The 11,361-nt window shown below is 39.1% G+C and overlaps 1 long non-coding RNA gene across 1 annotated transcript; it reads left to right on the forward strand.

The window, feature by feature from the left end:
* The first annotated feature begins 6,691 nt into the window (after positions 1-6,691).
* On the forward strand, positions 6,692-10,707 carry LOC117817709. Its single transcript, XR_004632182.1, has 2 exons — positions 6,692-6,900; positions 10,374-10,707. It is a non-coding gene; the product is annotated as an uncharacterized LOC117817709 (long non-coding RNA).
* Positions 10,708-11,361: the final 654 nt, after the last annotated feature.

An 11,361-nucleotide genomic window follows, 5' to 3' on the forward strand; every position in this document is an offset into this window, starting at 1 on the left:
GGAATAAAAAATGTTTTAAAATGTATTTCTTAAGACTGTTAAAATTCAGCTAAAATCAGGAAAGACTAGGATAAAAGTATGTATCCAGAAGAGATTTAATGATGATTAATGACTTGTTGAATGTTACAATGGCTCCCTAAATAATTGTCTTTTGCTCACTGATCTCCACTAAAAACTGAAATAATTTTTTTGGGCTACAAAATATGTATGAAGTTGTTGTGCAATATGGAAAAAAATATTTCTATGTTTGAAATTACTTTGGGAAAAATTTGAAGGAAACTCAAAGTTTAATAGGCTCAAAATTGTTTTTTTATATGTTTTAGTTTGTTTAAAAAATAAGAAACTTTGAGCAAAAAATGTACACCAAAATGCATGATGTATCAAATATGATACCAATTAAAACTCTTCTATGAAAATTTCTGTTTAATTTTTTTTTTTTAATTTTTCAGAAGGTCCAATAAACACTCCATTTTCAAAGAATTAGAATTTTCTGACAATTATTTGACGGTTCAGGCTTTGCAGGGTTTAAAGGTCTGGTGGGGCACAAACCTCTTTAGTTTGAATGACTATGACCTGAAATAAATCAGAAATAAACCAACATCCAAATCCACAATGAGTGAACTCAAATTAGCTGCTAACCCTAACCCTTTGCTGCAATAACTGTCATCCACTAAAACAAGCAAACAAACTGTACACAGAGGCTGGGTGTACAGGATTCTACTGTTAATTTAGACACAAGTGCGTGCACACATACACACATCTGTCAACAGCAGAATGTCACTTTATACAGTAGACATCTGCAAATACTGTACGTACTACAGCAGTAGGCTACAGTTGGCTATTTTCTTATCTGTTTTCCTGCACTCATTCTTTATGCAATCAAATACACACACAGATATCCGATGGAAGCATGCATTCAAAGATAAGAGCGTGTGATTTATTAATGCATTTCCATGGTAAATAATGTACATTTGGATTCCATATAGGGATGCCTATAACATTCATAGTAATCTTGTTACAGCTGCATTACCTAAATGGAAATCTGGATCTTAAATCAGAGGCCTAAAGAAGCAATAACTGCATGAAAAATCTACTGACGCTACAACAGCAGCTCCTGCAGTTCAACCTTATTTTTTATTTTTTTTTAACATTATATTGAAATGATGCTTTTTTTAAAGATTCAAAGAGAAGAGACTTTTCATGTGAGAAATCAAGAATGTCAAATCACAGCAATTGAGATTTTATTGATTTCCTCTTAGAGCCACACACAAACCATTTGTTAGATGGATTCTAGTGTGACTGCAACCATGCGTCATTCAGGCATCACTGTGTTTGTGTGTGTATGTGTGTGTATAAGGTCTAAAATTAACTTTCAGCTTGCTGTAGGAGCTCAGCCGACTCCAGGATTCAGCTAGCTCAGAACAGTTCTTGTTTGCCAAAATGATCACTCTAAATATTTCACTCGTGTTTGTCACCCTCGCTGATTCCAGGGTTCTTTGGATATTACGTCAGGTACTTTGTATTCTAGTTCGGTTTGGCGGTTTAAGCTTCCCTACCATCTGGAGGATAGTTAGTTTGGATCAGAAGCATCAGGGAGCCAATCATCTGTGATGGTTCTGCCATTATCAGACATGCTAATGATCAGAGAGAATGGCAGCAGGGACAACAAACCGGAGACTGTTCATGGAGTCACCATTAAACGAGGCAAATAAGAGAGGAAGTTAGATTTCTACACCAGAATTTAATCTGGAGGACAATATTCTCTAACTTTTCTTGTCCTTTCATCCTCTGTGTCTCTGCCTCTGTTCCACATTAGCTTCAGCTACATGCTTGTGTCTCTCACCTCTTCCTCCTCATTTACAGTCGCCTTTCCTTTCATCTGATCCTTGTTGCTCTCTTTCCTCTCTCCCTGCTGAGACCAATTGTTCATTCACAGAGCAGGACTAAACTTCAGAGAGGGCGAGTTGAAAACTCATTCAAAAAAAGTTTTACTTTTAGCTCTCCTGCTCCATAAATCCTCCTTTCTTCTTCTTTATGTAATTATTGTCCTACACTTTTATCTCTTTGAATGTCTCCATGTCTAAGAACGAGGGATGAAACGTCGTTTTTATGGGGCTGCAACACCTCGACAGACCAGGGACCTACGCCAGGATTCTGTTTGTGGACTTCCGTTAGGCCCTCAACACTATAATCCTGGATCTCCTCCTGCCCAAACTCACCCAGCTGTCTGTTCCACCCCCCGCCTGTCAGTGGATCTACAGCTTTCTGACAGACACACATCCAGCACCCGCATCATCAGCACCGGCAACCCCCAGGGATATGTGCTCTCCCCACTGCTCTTCTCCCTGTACACCAATGCCTGCACCTTCACACAACGCTCTGTGAAGTTCGCAGACGACACCACTGTTATCAGACTCATACAAGGCAGTGACGAGTCTGCTTACAGACAGGAGGTGGAGCAGCTGGCTGTCTGGTGCAGTCACAACAACTTGGAGCTTAACACGCTCAAGACAGTTGGACTTTAAGAGGAACCCAACATGTATTGATGTCTTTAAATAGTTCTTCGAAACTCTTCTTTGTACAGATAGTATTTTTGTTTAGAATTTTGGATTTATATTTAGGTTTCCATATTTATTGTCTTTACTATCTTGTTGTTAAGTACCGGTGTTATAATCACCACATCAAATTCCTTGTGTGTACGAGCTCACTTGGCAATAAAGCTTTGTGGAATCTTGATTTTTTAAAACAGACCAAGCCTGTTGTTTGTTGATGTTTAAGGGTAAAACATTACACTTTCCTAACCTGTTAAACAACACATTCACGTTCAGATGGCCCCTGAGTCAGAAAGTGATTCTTTTAGGTGGCTGACAAAATGTAAGTCGGAAATTGAGCACAACACTAGTGCACTAAATGTATTGCTTAGAAATAACCACCATGTACACTTATGAACTGCAGGTAAAAGAGTCAACCTGTGAGCAAACGACTGATGGGCAAACACTTAATTGTAAAAAAGAAAAAAAAAGATAACATTAATAAAAATAAAAATAAATATAAATAAATAAATAAATAAATAAATAAATAAATAAATAAATAAATAAAAATAATAATACATACATACATAAATAAATTAAAAACAATTAAGAATTCCAACCATGGATCCTTGAATTGAACTGTTTTCAGAATATGATGTAAAACCTGTCACTTAGCAAGTCAAGTAGCAAAATTCTCTTTGAACACTCAGGGCCTGATCTACTAAGATCCCAAATAACGAGCGCTAATTTGCATGTGCAAATAATAATTTTGCACGTGCTATTTCTGGGCGTGTTGCGGGTGATCTACTAAGACTGCGTGCGCAAATGATAACGAGTGCAAAAGTGGTGTGGACCGCCCTATTTTAATGAGGATTTTGCGTGTGCTATCGGCTGTCACCATGGAGAGTTTGAGAGAACAGAGTGGTCTTAAGCGATAAATTAAGTTTGAAGCCAAGGAGTTGGAGGTCTTTGTGGAAGAGGGAAATAAACACATCGGTGAACTCCAGCAGAGACATCTCAGCGTTAGAAACGCGATTTGGGAGGCCATCTGTGAAAAGGTGAATGATGTGAAGAAACAGAAGATCTGCCGATGAAATAAACGCATCTACTCTACTCCAAAACGCAATCAGTGTTTTGATGGAGTTTAGAGAGCGATTTGATGAGGCTTAGTCTGCCACTCTTGCTCTACAAAAGTTAGGCGTCACTTAGATGAAGACAGTCGCCTCACTGACACAGGGAGCAACTTTCGGGTGAACGTTTTTAATGCCTGATATCATCATCCAGCAACTGTCCCAAAGATTCACCAGCTTAAATGGAACTGGGAACATGTTTGAGTCAATTCACCCCAACACACTGCTGCAAGCACGAGATGAGGAGTTACGCAGAGCTGCCTGGCGCAGCTCAGTGAGCGCTCATTCTCCAAGTTAAAACTAACTAAAAACCCCTTGATGAGCACGATGGGACAGAATAGCCTGAGTGGACATGTCATGTTATCTATTGAGAGTGACAGATCAAAGAAAATGGACATACAGTGCATCGTGGACAAGTCCGCGGAGCTTAAAGGCTCGTCCAAAGAGTGGTGAGTAGGCCGAGTACTTCATATAGATTTTTTTTTGTTTGTATGTGAACATGTGGGCCGCTGTGCCAATTTGACTAAACGGTATATCTATTGTAACAGTGACCTACTGTGCTCTCATTAGTTGAAAAAGTTAAAGTGGGTGTCAGAATGATGCGGTCGCTATCCGTGGTGCTGAACTGCTTTGAATTGGTGTTGTTTTATTATTATTATTTTGTTCTCTTAGTTTGATTGACTAAAACATTTAGTAATGCTTGTAAGCCCAGCTTTTGCGGGCATGTTGTAAAGTTATGATGAGCTTTACAGTGACCGCAGCCAAGTGTGCGTAACGCTGTGCCAGTTTGCACCTGCCTTTCAAACGTGCTAAATATAGACGCAAATACAGCGCGCGCTATCTGCTTCAGGTTTGATAGATCACATTGCGTGTGCTAAATCATTACATTTGCATCTCCTCCTCCCAGTATTTTGCGCGTTCTGATGATCTACATGTATTCTGCATATTCATGAAGGCAAACACGCTAAATGATTTGCGAGTGCTATTTTGCTCATTTGAAAGACGCAATCCTCGGTGCTCCCGGTTAGTACGTCAGCTTTGCGCGCGCTATCAAGTTAGCACTTGTTTTTATACACACAAACCTTTAGTACATCGCCCTCAGAGTTGCTTTTCTGTCTTTGGGAAGTTTTCCACAAAACTATTTACTGAACTGCTGGAAACTCATCGATCCAACATTCGAATGCTGCGGTCCTTGCCGTTAAAAGATTACAAGCTAACTGAACAAAAGCAAACCTTTGACAAAACTGTTGACATTTCATGAATTACACATATTTGTAACAGAAGGGGGGTTGGGGTAGCTTTACAGACATGTACTTGATATTTCAGTGATTTGAATCTGAATCAGAAGCACTTAATTTATCCTGGAGAGAAGTTTTGTATGTCCATAAATCTGTATTCATAATTTTGCTCTAAGAGTTAAGTGTAACTTTGACACATAGCAATGAAGCCATGGGTCTCTGTTTGGTTGACTCTATAGAGTAATAATATGCATGTATATGCATATTCATTACAGTGGGAAAGAAGATATCCATGGTCACCTACAAATATTGTAAGAGTTATATAGCTTTAGTTTTCTACCACATAAATACTTGAAAGAAACATGTTGCTGTCTGGCGTTTTTGTTATCGCCATAAAAGATACTTCATGAAAACATTATTCAACTTTTATAATTGGATTCAGGCACAGCTCTGTGTTAACTTTGAGAGGGATGTAATCTTCTTGTCAACAACACACTCTAGATCTTCATTGAGTTTGCTGCAAACAAAAACCCTTCTCCCTGCAGAGTACTTTATGCTTTGTAAAACCAGATATGCATCAGTGTCTTTCGACCTTGAATACCAGCAGTTCATAAATGGCAGCTCTGACATACTTCACACGTTTTTGGAGCTTAGAAAAGTGATTATGTGAAACTTCTGGGAGCAACAAGGGCATGTGCCTCTTGTGTTAAAAAGGCTTTTTGGGGATGAAAGCTCTCAACCATGCATCAGGACTTGATCACACACACGTTCTCATTCACTGCATGAGTCCAAAACCAGATGCTCAAACAAAGATGAAGGTGGTAGGGTTTCAATGAAACAGTCTGGACGTGCCCTGGGATTCAGAGTGGGGCACAACGTGTTGATTTATTAAAACCCCCCTTTGACTGAAAGGGACACAGGTGTTGCATGCTGGGAGCTTTCTTCATGCTGTTTATTTGCAAAGCAAGTTTAGTTTCAATGTGCTAACTTTTTGAATCAATATAATGAAAAAATATGAACTATTGATGTTTTTATTGTATGGGGATTTTTATTAGTGCACTGATGACACATTTCAGCATCCCAAGTGACTGTTCTGGTATCTCCCCAAGTTCTAGCGGGCCAATTCATCACCATGAAGCTTTCATAAGAGGAGAAATGAGTGGAGAAGTAGACCCACACAGTCTGCTTTCAATTTTCTTTCTTTAATTTTTACTTTTCTGTAATCTTTGCTTTTTAAGATTCTGTTTAATTGCACCTCTCTGGGCCTCGACCAATTACCAAATCCATTTCATCCTAACCTGCAAAGAACAAGATTTGAAGGAACAACTTTTTTATATTTTGTGAGGTCATCCTTCAGAGCAGAGTTGTTCAGCATACTGAGATGTGCCAGCAGTGCCTTCATGTACCAGAATACTTTGAGTGCCTCATCCTTTCACCACAGCATTTCCACTTAACAGGACTGAATCTCTTGTCGGGTTAAAAAAACAAAACATGTTTCCTCATCGTTAACATCATCTGCCCTTCATATTCTAACAGTTTTCTCCTCTCCAAGTACCATAGCCTGGGAACGGAGAGCTGGTGGAAGTGGCCGGGGAGAGGAGTGTCTGGGCTTCACTTCTGAGAGTGCTGCCCCCGCGACCCGTACCCGACTAAGGAAGGGGAAGATGGATGGATGGAAGTAGCATAGTTTTCTGAATATTTTTCTATCAAAGTGAATGAGGGGACAACAAACTCAAGATGAAACAGTCTGCAGTGTTGAGGTGGGGAGGGCACAGTCAATTAAAATATTTAATCCAGTTAACCGTTAATCAACAAAGACGTTAACTTTGATAACAGTTAATTTTTCAACAGATGACGGTCTACCCAGTAAAAGATTGAACCAAAACACATTGTATCCATTAAGATCCAAAGATTACTTCACATCTACAAAGACTCTAGCTCAAGGTGTCTTCGATCAGTTTCCCATGTATGCACAGAGTTTGGATCCCTCTTCTTTCTAAGGTAAATTAATTGACTGTGTGTAAAGCCAGTACCCTTTCATCGTTGCACCAACTCATTCACTGTGAGTCAGTCAGTGGCAAACTGAGGTGAGAAGTTTTGACATCTTTCACAAATGGTCTCCTCTATAGCCAATGACCTTAAAGACAAGGGTTGTTAATAGGAGTTCATGGTTTTCAATAATCACTTTTCAAAATAAAGTCAATTTTAAAAGTTTTATTTTTAAAGTAAAGGCAATAATCAACGATTAACGGACGTGTGACCAGTTCTGTAGTTCAGGAAGAAAGAGGGGAGGGAACTTTGTCGTTTGGCTTTCAATAAAATGTAGGCTTAGTCCAGTGGTTGTGCACAGTGGTGTACTCACACATGGTGACCCTTATGTCTGAAAGTAACCACGCTGAAGTGCTCTCTTGGATGCCGCTGTAGTAGATAAAACATTACAAATTGCCTTCCCTTGGGCCCTTTCAGTGGAAGACACACAAAGGTTGTTCTTGTAGATGCCCTGCCTGTGGTTAACACGTTAAAAAGTGCCTTCTGGTTGCCCTTCTCATAAACTTAATGAGGAACATTGCCCTTTGAATGGCCCTCTGGTAAACTGAATGTAAAAAAAGTGAAGTGACTTTTACAGTAATGTGGAAAAGTGCCCTGTGAATACCCTTTCATTAGACTACATGGGAAAAAGAGCACTTTGGATGCCCTGTAGTTTATATTATGTTATGTTATGTTATGTTAGTTATGTAATATAATCCGTTATATTGAAATAGATCAATCATTTTGTGTTTTCCTTTTACATAATTCAATTTCCACCATAATGGGTCACATAAATATTTACCACAATGCAGAGAATACGTGTTAGATGCTGAAAAATTTCAGTGGGAGGACCCCCAGAACGCCCTCTTGTTACCTCTGCTTCAACATATTTAAGGTAACCCTAAATTGCGAGTACCAGGGGGTTGAAATAAGGTGCCCTTTTTTTGGGGGGGGGTGTTGCCCCTGGCCCTTAAACAGCCTGAGTACACCACTGGTTGTACATAAACGCCATTAATGTAACAAAAATCTGTGATGTAGTTGACAACAGTTATATACAAGTTAGGCATTCAAACAGTGTACTTGTGAATATGCATGTACGTGTGTGTGTGCGTGTGTTTGTGCGTGCGTGCATGCGTGTGTGTGTGTGTGTGTGTGTGTCAGAAAGAGTTTTCATGTTTAAACTAATCACCAAAGTGTCAGTTACCCGTCCTAACCCAGCTTCAACTCTCCTCCCTTACGCTGCATTGTGGCTGATATCTGTTTTCCTTTCTTTCATGTTCCGTATCTTAACTGCACCACTTCTACTTGACCTCTCTCTCATTCCTTCTTCCTTTCGTTGTCTAGTTATGTCTCTGTTTGTTTGCCTCCTTTTGATAGTTTTCTGTCTCGCAGTGCCCCTTGATCTCTCACGCTTCCTCTGTCTCATCCTTTTAATCTGCCTCAAAACACTCACTGCTTCTTTCCTGCTGTTTAGCAGTAAATAACACATCATATCCTGCTGTTGCTGCAGTGGTATTGTCATCTCCTCCTGACTCTGGTTTGTCCTTTCTCTGGCAGTTATACCTTTTTTTCAAAGTCTACTCTTTCTGATAAAACTGAACATTTTACACATTGAAGATGTGTTTATGAATATGTTTCCCGTCTTTATGTGCAGAGCTACTCTTTGATAAAAGAGACACCCTCGCCTTTATCTATTTTCAATTTCATTTCAGTGAGTTTTTTACATTTTAGAACACAGAGAAGATGTTGGTACATAGTGTGATTCAAACATTTGAAGTGATTTCAAGAATAAAACATTTTCATTTACTTTGCTCTCTGAATCATTCAGAGGCTGTGATTCAAACCAACAACCAGACTGTGATTCTGATTCTGTTGAATCTCTGTTCAAACAAGAGCAGAATTTTAAAAAGATGAGGGAGACAAATTTCCAAATTTCAGCAGACATGTGCTCTGATAATTTGTACCTCAATCAGTAAGCTTGAGTTCAGCATCTAATAAAAAAAGCTCCTCAGTTCTTATTTCAGCTTATTATCTAATGAGAGTATAGTCTAGCAAATCCCACGATCCACAGTCAGTGGGCCTGCACAGTCGCCTCCATGAACCACAGCGAAGTCAAGCTGCTGATGAATCTATTTTAAGATTTATAACATGTTTATCAAACACAAATATTTCTGCAGAGTTAAAAAAAACAGAGTGAAGTAAGAAACATGAAACAAATGTGTTATGTAATGTGTTCCTTCCTTCCTTCCTTCCGCCTCCAGTTATAATAAATGGGTTTACATTAAAATGCTCCTAAGGTGTTGAAAACAATAAAAGCATTGCAGTCGCTTTTATGACTCACTGTCTAATTTTAACATGCATATTGCTCTGCAGATGCCCTGCTGCTAAAACCCGATGACTAATTGTGTAAAGTTGTTCTGTTTGTCTCGCTGAAATTGCATTTACTGTGTTGGTTCCTGGAGCCGAGCCCTGCAACTCACACTGCTTTGGAGATGACACTGCAGTCTTCTCAGTACCTAAGGATAAGATGTTTGGACAAAGACAAAGAGGCAGGGTTGAATGTAGAAAGTGAAAGTAGAGGAAGTTGGATTGGATGAATTGAGAAGGAACAAAAAAGAGGAAGAGTGATGATCATTGGAACACTGGGAAAAAATGAGGCAGAGTAAACGAGGGCCAAGAGTTCTGTTTAAAAGCTGCTGCAGATTAATTGCTCATCTTCCAGACGTGAGTGAAACACTTTTTGGCTCAAAGTCTTAACGAGGCTGGGTCGTTAATCACCATAGCAACAAACGAGACAATGGGCATCGATATGACATTGAGCTTGAGAACATTTGCCCATATTGGAGCCAATCTCCGTTTCATTGCGTGGGATTGGAGCCAAGTGGCACACAGAAAGTCTGCAGTGGTTGAACATTAAGCACAACCACAAATTTCAAAAGACGGAACCTGCTGAGCATGTGCATATGCAAGTGTCTGTTTGATCTAGAGATCTGGAACGACTACACTTATGAGGATCAGGGATTCAAAAAAAGGCATTTTTTAGCTCCTCACGTTACGCTTCTTGAACTTTGTGTGTATAATTTAAAAAATATGCTTATTTTCTTCATTTTTCCAGAAAAGAGAAGACTGTGTTTTCTGTGTTTATATTTTCTACCCCTTGTTTAATCTCTTTGTACTTATTGTACATACAAACATGTAGAATTTGTATGCGAAGTGTGTATTTCGTTTGTTGTCTGAGTATTAACAGGCTTTAATGTATGCAGGAAAAACAGCTCATATAGAGAGAAAAACCAGCGTTTACATTTCCTGACTTGAATGTTGAACGTGTTAATAAACTTCTTTCACACGTGCTGTATTACTTCAAACCTCTCATGTGACTACCTCCCTATAATCTGCTTTATAGGCAGATTTAATCCTTCACTTTGTTTTCCTGAATGCCCTTGAAGGTACCAGAGGACTGCAGTTGTGGCTGCCAGCCAGAATCAGAGCACCTGAGCTGCACACTCCCAAGAGACACAGAGACCCAGCTCCCAGAGGTGCAGCGGATCTCCCTCGCACTTTTGTCTTTGTTCGACTTTTGTTTTGTTTGCACAAGCACGTTGCTCTCCATGATGATGTTGCATTTGCAGCTACTTATGATACAGCATTACGGAATAAAAATGTGTTACTTATTGACTGTCATCAATTGGATCCTTCACTTTATCTGTACCTGTCTGAGATGTAAGAGATACTAACTTTTTACACCTGAGCTGTGAGCTAATAAAACCCTGACAATGTTCACTTTTCAGATAAACTCATCTGATTGACAGTTCATTAAGGCTTGTGGAGAATAAACTATCTATCTATCTATCTATCTATCTATCTATCTATCTATCTATCTATCTATCTATCTATCTATCTATCTATCTATCTATCTATCTATCTATCTATCTATCTATCTATCTATCTATCGCTAGCGACACACTAGACCGTTTTATGCTAGATTTAGAGCCCAATTTGCCTCCTTCGGTGATCAGGGGTGGCATGATCATCACCGATTATCTGTCCAAATGATCCTCAAGTGTGTGGTTTCAGTACGATAGTTGTTCTGCTCCAGGCCATTAAATATGAAACATATTGAATATTTATGATTCCAGATCGGACTGCCTCTGATCACGCAAGCTTCTGTGAGATCTTATATCTGTGGAATCGTTAACACAAACATTAAGTATGTGGTCGAGCGGTCTTAACTTGTGGGTACAAACCTGTACCCACTGCGTTAAATGAACTAGATACACAGAGTTACTTGAATTCATTAATTTAGGAAGTGGTGGAGAAATATTGATTTGAATGTGTTTGTGTAAAAGTGATCCAAACATTTAAAGTGGAATTACAAATGTTGTTAACTCTAGAAGTAAGAAACATGTAGTAAGTTATAGAAAATGTCGTCATTCT

The sequence above is a fragment of the Notolabrus celidotus genome, chromosome 8, assembly GCF_009762535.1.
Source record: "Notolabrus celidotus isolate fNotCel1 chromosome 8, fNotCel1.pri, whole genome shotgun sequence".
NCBI classification, from domain to species: Eukaryota; Metazoa; Chordata; class Actinopteri; order Labriformes; family Labridae; genus Notolabrus; species Notolabrus celidotus.